Source organism: Ruditapes philippinarum, unplaced genomic scaffold (genome assembly GCF_026571515.1).
Source record: "Ruditapes philippinarum isolate M1 unplaced genomic scaffold, ASM2657151v2 ctg2189_1_1_1_1, whole genome shotgun sequence".
Lineage (NCBI taxonomy): Eukaryota > Metazoa > Mollusca > Bivalvia > Venerida > Veneridae > Ruditapes > Ruditapes philippinarum.
The window spans coordinates 127,079-140,289 of record NW_026856389.1 but is presented as its reverse complement, the minus strand read 5'-3'; the positions used below and the strand labels follow the sequence as shown (position 1 = coordinate 140,289).

At 31.4% G+C, this 13,211-nt stretch overlaps 1 protein-coding gene across 2 annotated transcripts in view; it reads left to right on the top strand.

Annotated features, from left to right (window-relative positions):
- LOC132746360 (uncharacterized) overlaps positions 1 to 13,211 on the top strand; it is a 152,970-nt gene that overhangs the window by 38,906 nt on the left and 100,853 nt on the right. The window lies entirely within an intron of this gene.

Here is a 13,211-nt window from a genome sequence, read left to right as displayed (position 1 = left end):
CTTGTCACACATCGGTTGTCAATAAATTTAATCCTTGCCTCTGGGCATAACTCTAATATAGCACAGTTACTGCCGATAGATGACTGCAATTAACACATTTATGTGACATGATATGCACCTCCATTGGACACACTGCCCCTGTAATTCGCCGATGTAAACATCGCATAATTTATACGACACCTGGCACGTTTTAACCAGCGAGTTTAAAAGTTTACACACTGAATTGGTCTTAACATATTTGATAGTAACTACACGCAACGTCACAGCGACTGTGTAAATTTACATGCATATAAATTATTCTCGGTAAATAACACGAGTATATGTGGATCTTGTAAAAGTCGGTGGCGTCTTTGATGTTTACGGAATAGCATTTGCACAAATACCGATTAAAATTCATATAAACTGGATCATTTAAAAACGACAAAGGAAAGTACAATAAATCTGTTTTAGCGATCGTATTTTTTTTATAGTTTTGTGTGCTTACGACATTAATATCAAAGTCTTTTTTTTAAATTAATAAGAGCAAACAGACAATTTTTATTAGCGCTAATTATTGCACTGTCTGGGTTCCCATATTTACTCGATTATGTCAAGTATTCTTGTTAACACAAGTCTTAGTAGACTACAATGATCAAGTATGTATATGCGACATTTGTGACAGTAAATCGAGTTTTCTTTCAAGTTTCTTAAATATTGCAAACGGATTTAATATGTCACTAACCTGGTTATCTGTCTGTACTTACATCCATTTCACGAAATATGCCGGAAAAGAGCCGACGCATGTTTGTAATATATAGAACAGAGACAGGGTAAGAAGTATTTGTTGGGATAAAAGTTCGTCGGATCTTAAATTCGTGGATTGACCTACCCACGAAAACCACGAAAATTCGTGCCCCACGAATAATAATGATTTTACAGTAAAATAAATTCTGTATGAACAAAAAAGACAAATTTAAAAAAGCAGGCACCATTTCCTTAGGTGATTTACTGTATTCAAGAAGGAATATTGGAAGAGCCCAAGAAAGAAGGAACTAAAAATATAACAAACATGCACACACAACAACAATGATGTCCTGAACGATCTTCAAGGATCGTAAATGTAACATCTTAAACCATATACGAAATGCCTCTCAGAAATGCTTTTATTGTTATTTCTCAAGTTTATTATAATTATTGGAACCCTGTTATAGTTTCAATAAAGTTTTGCCAATTACCTGAATCATCTTTTGCTCATGTTGCCTTTTCAATTTTTTACAGGTATAATGATTTAGTATTTTTAATAGAAGTCAAATAATTACTTTGTTTACATTTTGTTTACTTTAAATACAAATATATACATTCAGCGCTACCGTCTTCAGGTGATAAGCATCCAACATCCCCTCAAACCATTATGATAACGTTTTCAATATCACGTTTGATTTTTCTAAAGAGAGAAAAAAGAATTCTTTTTGAGGCATAATGTTAGTAAAATAATTTTTATTGAACTATGAATTGTTACAACATTTTATTTGCAAATTTAAGTACAACGCATGAATCATTGCATGGAATTTTGTTCACGTTGTTTTTTTTTTTTTTTTTAGATAAAAGAATGAAAATTTTCAACTATAATGAAACAAATGGACAGTAAAATTCTTTATATTATACGAGTTCGTTTCAGAGAATTATAATGCCATTATTTATGCACATTTGATTTGCATTGTTTTCAGACTTCGCATGACATTACTTTAAACTTAAGGTAAAATGTAAAACATTAGAACTTTAATGTAATTTATATTTCAAGGGAGCATCTAGGAGAATGGCGTTTTGTGGTGGGTCATTGATTTCACAGAGGTTCGTTGTCACAGCTGCTCATTGTATTACGCAGTTCAAAACTTTCTTTAATGTTCAATTTGAGGCAGGAAACGTAGAACTTTTACTTGGTAAATATAATTAAGCTTCAAATTGTGTAATTTATGTTAGCAGGATAAAAGATAAAATTAAAATGTGAATTTTGTTCAATGTTCAATATGTAGATTCTCGTAAACCATATTTGGACACCAAGTACATTTGTCATTGTAGTAATTATGTACTTGTTTAGTAGTTATTGTGTTCAGGTGAGCAATCTAGTAACATGTTGACCCTATTGCATATTTAATTGATCATTCAACTATGCACAGTCTACAGAAATCATATAAAATGCAGCAACCATTTCAAACACTAACAAAAAATATTTGTATCTCATAATGAATTTGATTCACGTTTGTGATGTTTCTACCGTAACCCCAGACTTGATAGGTTTCTCACCTTTACTTTGCAAAACAATTATAATCCGTTATCTTAAATGATTGTGAGCGATTAAATTTTATTTAAGAAAAATAAAACGAAAAAAGAAAACAAAAACAAAACAATAAGATCTTTTAAATTCTTTTTTTTTCTGAACGAATTCAGGTACAACAGATTGTGTAGGAACTCAGAATGATGGGATAAGAAGAACAGTACGAAGTGTTACTGTTCATCCAGATTACGCATCCAGAGCACTTTATGATAATGATATAGCATTGCTAGAATTGGACAGTTCGGTTGAATACAACGAATTTGTACGTCCTATATGTGTTGAACCGGCGAAATACAATGACAGGGTGTTTCTGGAAAACAGTGGCTCATTTAGCCGCGTGATTGGGAAAGTCGCTGGCTGCGGTGCAACAAACCGTGGAGGCAAAATGCCCGAGAAACTGAGGGTAGTTATTTAAGATATGAATACTAAAGTTCAAAGAGAGTAAATAATTTTTGTCCGTTTTATCGAACACTGATAAGTTATATTTAATAAGATTTTATTAACGTATTAAAATGATTTATATAAGCAGAACAAGAGTGGTTTAGTGATCCTTACAATCAGTTCAAAGACCAGATGTTTATAAATGTAAACACTGTTATCGTTTACGGCTGTTACTTTGATCATGTTTTAAAAATAAAGACGTTTTTGATCACAGAATCAGTTATGAAATTATTTTTCCAAGATGTAAAAAGTTAAATAACTTATTGTTATCTTATCATGAGCATTAAAAATACATTTTTGTAAATATGATACATTTTAATAGTTTCAACATATATAGCTTTATGTAAAAAATATTATGTTTTACTTACTCAATAAGTGATACACAGACAAACGTAAGTTATTTAGGTAGAAATGCGTTTGTATGTGTGTATATATATATAAATATGCATTGTTATTTATGTGCGCACATGTAAAAACAATTGCGAAATAAATGTTTACGAATTAATTGCTGAACGGGTTTAAGATTGGATAACATCGATCAGGAACCGAAACTTCAAACTTTAAACTTTTATTTCCATCAAGTAAACAACATAAACATCGTTTTATAATAATAACAATGAACTCAGCATCCAACTTTCAGAGTGCTTATTACATATGCGTTCATACCAAAGAAAAACAAAACAAACCGTTCCAGCCATTAAAAAAACGAAACAGAAACAATAGCCATCCTAGAAGCACAATTCTTATTTGTATGTGCCAATGTCAAAATGAAATTTTACAAAATATCAACAAATAATATAGTGAATGATGACTGGAATAACTTGTTATTTTAATTTGAATTTTAAAAGGATTTTTATTTAGTTAAAGCCTTTTTTTCATATTTTTAGTTTAATGCATTTTTTAACGTAGAAACATGTCATGAATCAATGTGCAAAGAACACCATACACTCAGTGGCACGATGTTTTATGCTGTAGTTGCAGTCATTGAACGTCGCCCTTCCTTGCTCATCTTGTTTCTCATAGTTATTAGTTAAATGCATTTTACAACATTAACCTATTGCATATTATAGGATGTATATATTCCGTATGTGGCCGAAGAAACATGTATTGAATCAATGGGCAACAAAAGTCATGAATTAACTGACACGATGTTTTGTGCTGGGAGTAATGTAAGTATTATATATTCAAAAGGATTTGTTTTATTACATCTAACATACTCTAACGTTGAGTGGCTTCTGTTTTGCTTTCAAATATAATGGGAATTGTAAGACAATAGATAGGACAGAGTAAAGTGTGTATTGGACTAGTAATGTTTTTAATCTGATAGCCTAGTAATGTTTTAAAGTATTTATAATCATTTCTCAAATCACTCATTAACATTTCGGATAAAATAAAACACACGAACGCACGCCCGCCCGCACGAACGCACACACAAGTACTGATATTATCTTGCATTTGAACCAATATTTGTCGATATTTCTATTTCTTTGCAAAAGGTAAAAAAATAAGCACAAAAATGCTAAATGTATTTCAATGTTTAACCAAAGTAAGCTGCCATAGTAAAGATTTATTAATATATTTTAATAAACTATTTTCTTAAAAGAAACACAGTCAAAGCTTTTTTTGTTTATTTATTGAATTTTTAATCAGATATTGTATTAATGTCCTCACAATGAACACACTAAACAGTTCTAGGTGCAAAGATTTTCTCCTTTTGAAGAAAAACTGGAGGTTTCCTAACGTGGGTCAGGTTAAAACATTTAACGCTTAACGCTTAATATCGCAGTGAACCATGGGAACGAAACAATACCCATCAAGTCAAAGACCTACATTTGTTTTGCACTTAAACTCTATTCCATGTTTGTTTATGTAACTTCCGAGTCTGAATCTTGTAATGCACTTTGCTTAAACATAATTTGGTGATAATGTTTGCTTTTAAATTTAATTTAACAAGTAAACAAACATTACATTTCAAAACACAAATAAGCTGGAAATTATAAAAACTTTCATTGTTCGGGCGTTTTGAGTAAATAAAATTATTATTATTTTTTTTTGTCATTCATTTGCACATGATTTTCTTTTAAATATTTATATTTACCATTCTTTTTTCTCTCCTATTAAAGATTCGTCAAGTTGGGGACAGTTGCCGAGGGGACAGTGGGGGCGGCTTAATTATGGCAACAAGCACAAGATGGGTTCTTACTGGAGTCGTTTCTTGGGGCAGAGGATGTGATGTGGATAAATACTACGGTGTTTACACAAACGTTGGCATGTTCTATGATTGGATAGAGAGCGTTACAAAATTTAACGAAGAGGAGGTGCCTGACTTTATCAATCATAATTGATCTTAGATTTGTCTTGACACAATACAAGTATTTAGCCCATCTTACTTAAACGTTTATACCTGTTTTACTTAAGATGAAATTGATAGACAGTGAAAAATATTTTGCTTTATCTTAATCCTGATCGATGTTGATAATCTGTATTTCACTTAAACCTTAAGTATTGATTTTTTTAACATTTATATATATTACACGTACCAGAGACGTTGTCTTAATTTGAATTGAACAAACTTAATGAGATAAGATACACTTTTACGGAGCTTCATAAAAGCCCCAAAAGACTAGAGCCATAACATTTGAAATTCTAACATTGATCAAGTGAGGGACTTTACATGAAGTAATCTGCAAAAGATAATTAAGTAATATGCTCTTAATCAAATTGAAAAATGATTATTCTGGGCGATTCTGTGCCCGATTTGAGCGGAAATGGTTGCATCGCTTTTTATGTTTGGGTCAAAAGAGATTATTTTATGTTTGTTGTTGCTTTTTGTTGACCAAAATGTATAGAAGAGGCTTGCATAAATTTTATTAAATTGATTACTTAGAGCAATATTTCATTAGGACATGCATTAAAAGATTTATTGAAACATACTTAAGCCGAAATTGCTGTATTTGTAAATTTGCCATGTAATTAAAAGTAAAAGACAGATAACTAGTTACATATGCATGCATCTAAAAATCAACCATATATGTTTTAAAAGTATGATAATTATTTCTATGAAAATTGTGTAAATCGATTTATTTGTGTCAGGAATAAGAAAATGCTTCATAATAAGGTATACAATTATCCTAACCATCAATCATTTTAGAAAGATTACCAATATCCTGTACAAATTAATTTTGCTTTTGGACATAAATATCATGTAATTTTTCATAGTGACTTGTGAAAAAAAATCATTAATGTAAGAATTCTTTTTTTCAATAACTCGTTAAATAATTCCTGCGTCGAATACAACATACGTTTAAATGTAGTATACATGTATTATGTTGACCTTTTTAGCGTGTATAAAGACATTTAACATATATTAAACTTTAGCATATTATGATAACAGAGACATTTAATGAAAAGAAATTAGGGTCAACGCCCTAATTGTTTTTTTAGATGACCTTGAATTCGATTTGTTTTTTTTTTATTTCAGACAATTTCAATAAAAAAATCGAAATCATTACGAATAATAAATAATTGAATGTACGCGTGTGGTTGGTCTTATTGGAACCATAGACAATTTCATTGGCAGACTACTTATACATAAGTCAGACAAACCTTATTTTAAGGTATTAGCACCCTAATGCATTACCTCCGCTTTGAAGAGTATTCAAATAGGCTAGAATTACTGTTAACTCCATTGAAAATGAGGGCCATGGGTTCAATCCCCAGAAGGGTCAACTTTTTTTTCTTTCTTTTTTTCTTTTAACATTATTTATGTATCTCTCATGTCCCATATGGAAAGAAAAAAGTGTTTAATTTTTAATTTTTAATTTATATTTATTGGCTAAATTATGCTAAATCTAGTAATAAATATGGAACCTGATATTTTCAAAGTGTAATATAATCAAAACTAGACGGTAAAAGTATTTCATATTTTACAAGATCAACCAATATACTTTTTTTAAAAATTTAGGGAAACTTTGAAAACAGGCACTCATTTGGGTAAATTTTAAGAATGTTTTGAATTAGGCTCCCTAAGTAGAAAAATGGTCAGACATGTGGTAAAAATGGGTGGGGTAGGGTAACATTTTTATACAGATTTCATAAATTTTAAGTAGAAACCATAATTTTGCTTATGTGGATTGTTAGCTAAATGGTACTATTTGTTTCTTACCAAAAATTCATGGGAAAACATTTTTCATTAGAATGTTATTGCGGATTATTTAAAGGTTCCTCATTTCTAAAAAAGGGCCCTCATAACATCCTAGCTTGAGTTCAGAAAAGTGGCCATAACTTTATTTCCGTACGGTAAACTTTGTTTAAATTTTGCATACAGGTGTACTTTAAGGTATACATCTGACCTATGATGTCAATTCTTTAGTTCCTGATAGTGCCCATTAGGGTCCTAATACCTTAACTATAGTTTTCTTTTTTATTTTATCCGTTGTCAAACGTAAAATTTCATGTTATTAGATCAAAGTTTTGTGTTAAAAACAATTCGGATATGTGTTGGTAAAGAAGAAATTTTAAAATAAACAAACTACTAAGTACCGATTCTTTAATTTTTGCTTTAAAGCTTTCTGTTCCCATATTCAAAAATCACGAAACGTGTATAATGTAACATTATAGTACACATTTTAAGCCAGCATGCAAGTTATATTTTACAGAACTCTTTATGGCGTAGTAAATCAAAATAATTTTTTTTTTTTCAATTGGGGGAAATGAGAGGAGTTTACTTATTGACAATAAAATTATTAATTTAATGATTGTAAGCCATAGGTTACTGTATACATTTTAATGAATCTTATGATATTGCTTAAATATATGTAACGGTTAAATTTTCTGCTTAAAACTTCTGAAAATTAGAAGTCACTGTTGTATTCATTTTTCAAATCAATACAATAATTGCAAATGCAAGAGAAAAAGCAAAATGAATGTATTTGTCACTCGTCCATTTTCTTTTCCGTTCCGTAATTCTAATAATTGACACTTTAGTAACAGTCCTGTTAATTATGTTCATTTTTAACAGTCCGGTTAATTATGTTCATTTTTGCAATGTTCAAATATGTATGTTTGGCATCTACCGTTTTACATTTAGAAAATAAATGAAAGAAGAACTGTGTTTAAAACATTTCAGTGAGTTTTAAGTATATGTTATGCTTTAAATTATATGTATATCTGAAAACTAAACTAACCATTTTGCCTTTTCAGAGTATGAGTGCTCTGTTGCTGACATGTTTCCTATGAATATGCCGTGAAACAATATAGTTTGAGTAACATAATAGGACTTTTTTATTTTCAGCAAATATGATTTATTTGAAAATGTGTAATAAAGTTAGTTAATAAAAACGATATTACACTTATATTAGACTTATGTAAAACATTTGAGGTGACGTCATATGCGTTACATAGCGGAAAAGCGCTCTAAAGTAAGCGTTTCACAGTAAGCGCGTCTATGAAATAGGACTCATTGTAACAGTAAACCGTTTCGTTTTTGGATATGAAATAAATAGAATATGATATTGAATGACCTCGTTGCCAACGGTTCGCATAAAATGATTATAATCAACTTTTTCAATAATATAAGTAATAAATCTACACACATTCAGTATCCTCTATATGTCTCGTGTTCTTAGTTAAAATAGCAAAAACAAGACCCCGAAGAACATCCGAAAGCGCAAAATGTTGCAGCATTGCTTTGATAAAGTTTGTACATATAGCCTGTTTTTCATAAACCGTGGTAAGAACTTTCCTTCAGTGTTGTTATATCTTTCTGGTCCTTCGGGATAATTGATTTCAGCACTTAAAGAGTTGAAAATTGAGTATGCTAGGGGCGTGGGGAATGTTGCACGTTTTCATTATCCCTCATGTATAGAGATTCAACCCAACAGCGTCTGCAATTCGTGTATTTGTAAACTTGTGATTAATGCTCACGAGCGACCAAACATTTTCCAGTCTTTAAAAAAAAAAATAAAAAAATCCAGTGACATAGTGACATTCTGCTCCTTTCAGTGCTACTGCTTTTGATGAGTTAATTACAAAAAAGTTCATTTGTTTTTTTTATACCCCCGAAACGAAGTTTGGGGGTACGTAGGAGTCACCCGGTGGTCGGTCGGTCGGTCGGTCCAGCGGTCCGTTGCATTTTCCTTGTCCGGAGCATAACTTGAAGACTAATGACTGGAATTCAATACAACTTTGTACAATGGTCAAGCACATTGCGACAAGAATCATAAATCCATCTTCATAAATTACAGAGTTATTGCCCTTTGTTACTTTTCCTTGTCCGGAGCAAAACTACTGGTTGGAATTCAAAACAACTTCATACAATGGTCAAGCACAGTAAGGGAAAGTGCAGTGCACAAGAACCATAACTCTATCTAAAATCATTACAGAGTTATTGCCCTTTGTTACTTTTCCATTGCTTTCTTTTGTCCGGACAATAACTTGGAAGACTTATGAAACTGAAACTGAAACTGTTTTATTTAATTAAACACCTATTTCTATATACATAATCAATGGCGTTGTACACAAGGATAATAAAAGTGTGTACATATAGATAAAAAACACATATGCATTTCAAATGAACTACAAGAAAATAAGTTAAAGATATCAGCCGTGTAAAATATAAAGTATTAAAAACTTAAAAAAAAGAAAAGTTATAAAAAAATAATAATAAACAATAATTTAAAAGAAAATAAAAATTAATGGTTATTTCAGTAAAATTTTAAACACATTTCCACATCTCGATCAGTTTACAGCCCAATCACAATTTTAAAACAATGCGTAAAAATCTCTAAAATAAAAGGTTTTGACATTTTTCTTGAACATGTCCAAAGTCGAAGACTGTCTTATATACAGAGGCAATTTATTCCAGAGAGTTGGACCAACGGTACTAAAACTTCTGTCGTTAAATGTTTTCCTTTTGTTAAAGGGGACAGCAAAACAATAATCCATATTATCAACAGATCTGAGATTTGGTATTTTTATGACAGGCTTGTGTAACAGTTCTGTTAGATAAACGGGAGCATTGCCCACAAAACAGTTATACATTGTACATAATGACTTATGGTTGAAATTCAATATAACTTTAATGGTCAAAGCACATTGAGAGGAAGTGCAGTACACAAGAACCATAACTCCATTTTGACAAATTACAGAGTCATTGCCTTTTGTTACTTTTCCTTGTCCGGAGTATAACTTGAAAAGCAGTGGTTGAAATTCAAAACACCTTCATAAAATGGTCAAGCACAATAAGAGGCAGTGCATTGCACAAGAACCGTAATTATAGAGTTATAGCCCTTTGTTACTTTTTTATTGCTATTTTCTTGTCCAGAGCATAACTTGAAAACTACTAATTTGAGTTCAATACAATTTCATTCAATGATCAAGTATATTAAGAGGAAGCGCAGTGCACAAAAAACATAACTCTTACTTGACATATTAAGAGATTTTGCCCTTTGTTACTTTTTATTGTCAAGTGCATATCTTGAAAATTAATGGTTGGAATTCAATGACTCTTCATACAATGGTCATAGGCAGTGAGATTAAGTGCAGTGCACAAGAATCATAACTCTTTTTGCACTAATTACAGTTATTGCCCTTTGTTACTTTTTTCTGTCCAGTGCTTAACTTGAAAACTAGTTGTTGGAATTCAATACAACTTCATACAGTGTTCAAGCGCAATAAGATGAGGTGCAATGTACAATAAGCATAACTCCATCTTCAGTATTAGTAGAGTTATTGCCCTTTGTTCCTTTTCCCTATCCAGTGCATAACTTAAAAACTATTGTTAAGAATTCAATGCAACCTCATACAATGGTAAAGCACAATGAAAGGAAGTGCCATGCGCAAGAAGCATAACTCTTTCTAGATTTATTACAGAGTAATTCAATGGTCAATCATATTGAAAGGAAATGCAACATACAAGAACCAAAACTATCTGTAATTTCCCACAACCACAACTCCATTTCAATTCTTTTACAAGGTATTCGAATTCTGTTACATATAACTTCCCCATTTCCGAAGCATTCTTGCGATGGGGTATCAATCACATTTAGTGATAGTTCTAGTGTGTTTCTGTTACAAATTTCTTCGACTTTCATTGAGTAGATAGTTATTTAAAATAGATAGATTGATGGCAAGAAGTATTCTAAAAGTTTTTGCATTTTTTAATCACAATTGTACCGGACTGCACATTTTTCAACAGATTTCAGCCAAATAAATACTTGTGTAAGTGTTATTATTTCCGAGATGACACCAAACTATCTAAACGTCAATTTGGAGGGTGGCGTTAGTACAGGTCAGATTACATTTTTTCCCTTAAATCAGATAGAATTATAAGTTAATATGTGAAACAGTTTCATATGCATATCTTTTCAACACCACCTTGTTTTGTTGGTAAGAAATCTGCCTAAATGAAGCGAAAATGAAAACGATATTAGAATTTTCAAAAGAAAATTACAAGAATTATAAATAGATAATTAAATAAATAGTTAATAAAGATTACGGACTTTTTTGAGATTTCAAGATATTCTCACACTTGGGCAAAAAGTCATCATCTTGCGCATTTCATTGCGTTCATCAGTCGTAAAGCATTCGTCGGTTTGCATAAAAAGTAATGTGCTATCGGTTCATTATAAACTAACTTGAACATTAAACGAAGCTTTGTGATATGTTGAGAATATGAACAAATAATAGTTAATATTTACGAATTGTAATAATTCTTATAACCTTTTTAAGACAGGTGAAAGCAAATGATTAACGAATAGTTTATATTAAGAAAACTTACAGTATACCTTTGAATACGCATCATTACGAAATGTAACTATGGCATTCAAACACATGCGAATCATAACCAATTTACATTTCAGGAGTAATTTAGGGATTAGTTTTGCGTTTTGCTTGTCTTAATTTCTCAAAGCTCTTCATATGTGGAGAAGACAGAAAATATGGTATCTGTATACAAGACAATATACAAAGGGATTGATTACACAACATTTATATACGCTTTATAATATTCCAAATCTATTTTGTTTTAAATGAACCAGCATAAACATAAGGTTGCAAGATGATTAGAAAGAATAAACTTTTTGCAAAAGTAAAATGTAAATTTTTCTTTGGTTCCTGTTCATTACACACACATACACACAAATTACTTCAATCAGGACAGAGTTCACTAAATAAAAGATTCAAGTATTTTTATATAATCATGAATAAAGAGTTGAGAAACACCAACGATTTTATACTTTTGTTCAAATATTTGCTGTATTTAATGTATATTAGTAACTTAATATAATATCTACATTTTCTTATGTTTATCTTAACCTTATTCAAATGAGAAGAGAATGAAATTAATTTTCGGTTATTAAGTTTGTACACATTTATTTAAGTTTGATTTTGTTGGAAGCTAGCTATAAGTTTATTGAAACCTTCTGAAATCCGTTTCTGGAATCAACCAGTACTAAGCAAAGAATGTAAAGTTTCTTCTTCAAGGAACAATGGTAACGCCTGACGGGGTTTGAACCAATGCGGCCAGTAATCCATATGTTACTTATGTGACGGGTTGACCACTCGACCACGCCGCCACACAATTTAGGGTAATTTAGGAAAACGACTAAGAAGTCATCGGTTTACATAGGTTAATTAATGGAAATTCATTAAGAAAAAAACGTTAATAAAGATCAACAAGGCAAAGGCAAAGTTCACGTGACGCAGCCCTAGATATAAGAGCAGGGCACCCAGGTGGCACCAAACCCAAACTGGGTGAGGACACAAGGGTGGCTAAGGAAGGGTAAGTACACGTAATAAGGGAATTAAAGGGACAAGGGTTGTAAGGGGAAAAAGAGGGGAGACAACAATTCAATAAGATAAGACTTCACAAAACATGCAACATCAAAACATGTAGCAATTCACATATGTGAGACACGTAAAGGAACACAAATGGGTACCGCTTTGGAACGGTTATTAGTAGTTACACAACTGGTGAGTTCAAAAAGGGCGGTAACTTGCACTTTTAAGTACCGTCCATAAACAGGCTCAATCAAACTTGAATCTTCAACATTTTCAATGTTGTCGTGTTGGGTTTTCTTTAGGGATTCTATTTTTCTCTATTTTAAGTCTTCCTCTTAAAATTGTACATACCAAGAGCTTAACCATATGGTTTGTAAAATTGTCAAATAGACTTCTTGAATACTTCAGTTTTTGTTTTGGGTCCACCATGGCTCCTGCCACTGGATCTTGTTGCTGGGTTGTATGTGAACGCCGCCTTTCCTTGTTGATCTTGTTTATCATATTTTCTACATAACTAATGCAAATGCAAAATTGGCTGGACCCGGGGGGTGGGTCATTTAATTTATAAAGACATGCATATTAAAAACCCTCAGAAACTACAATTTCAAGAGCTTAGACATTTTGCTTGAAGTATCCACATAGTTTTTTACAAACATTGTATAGATTATGCCACTGG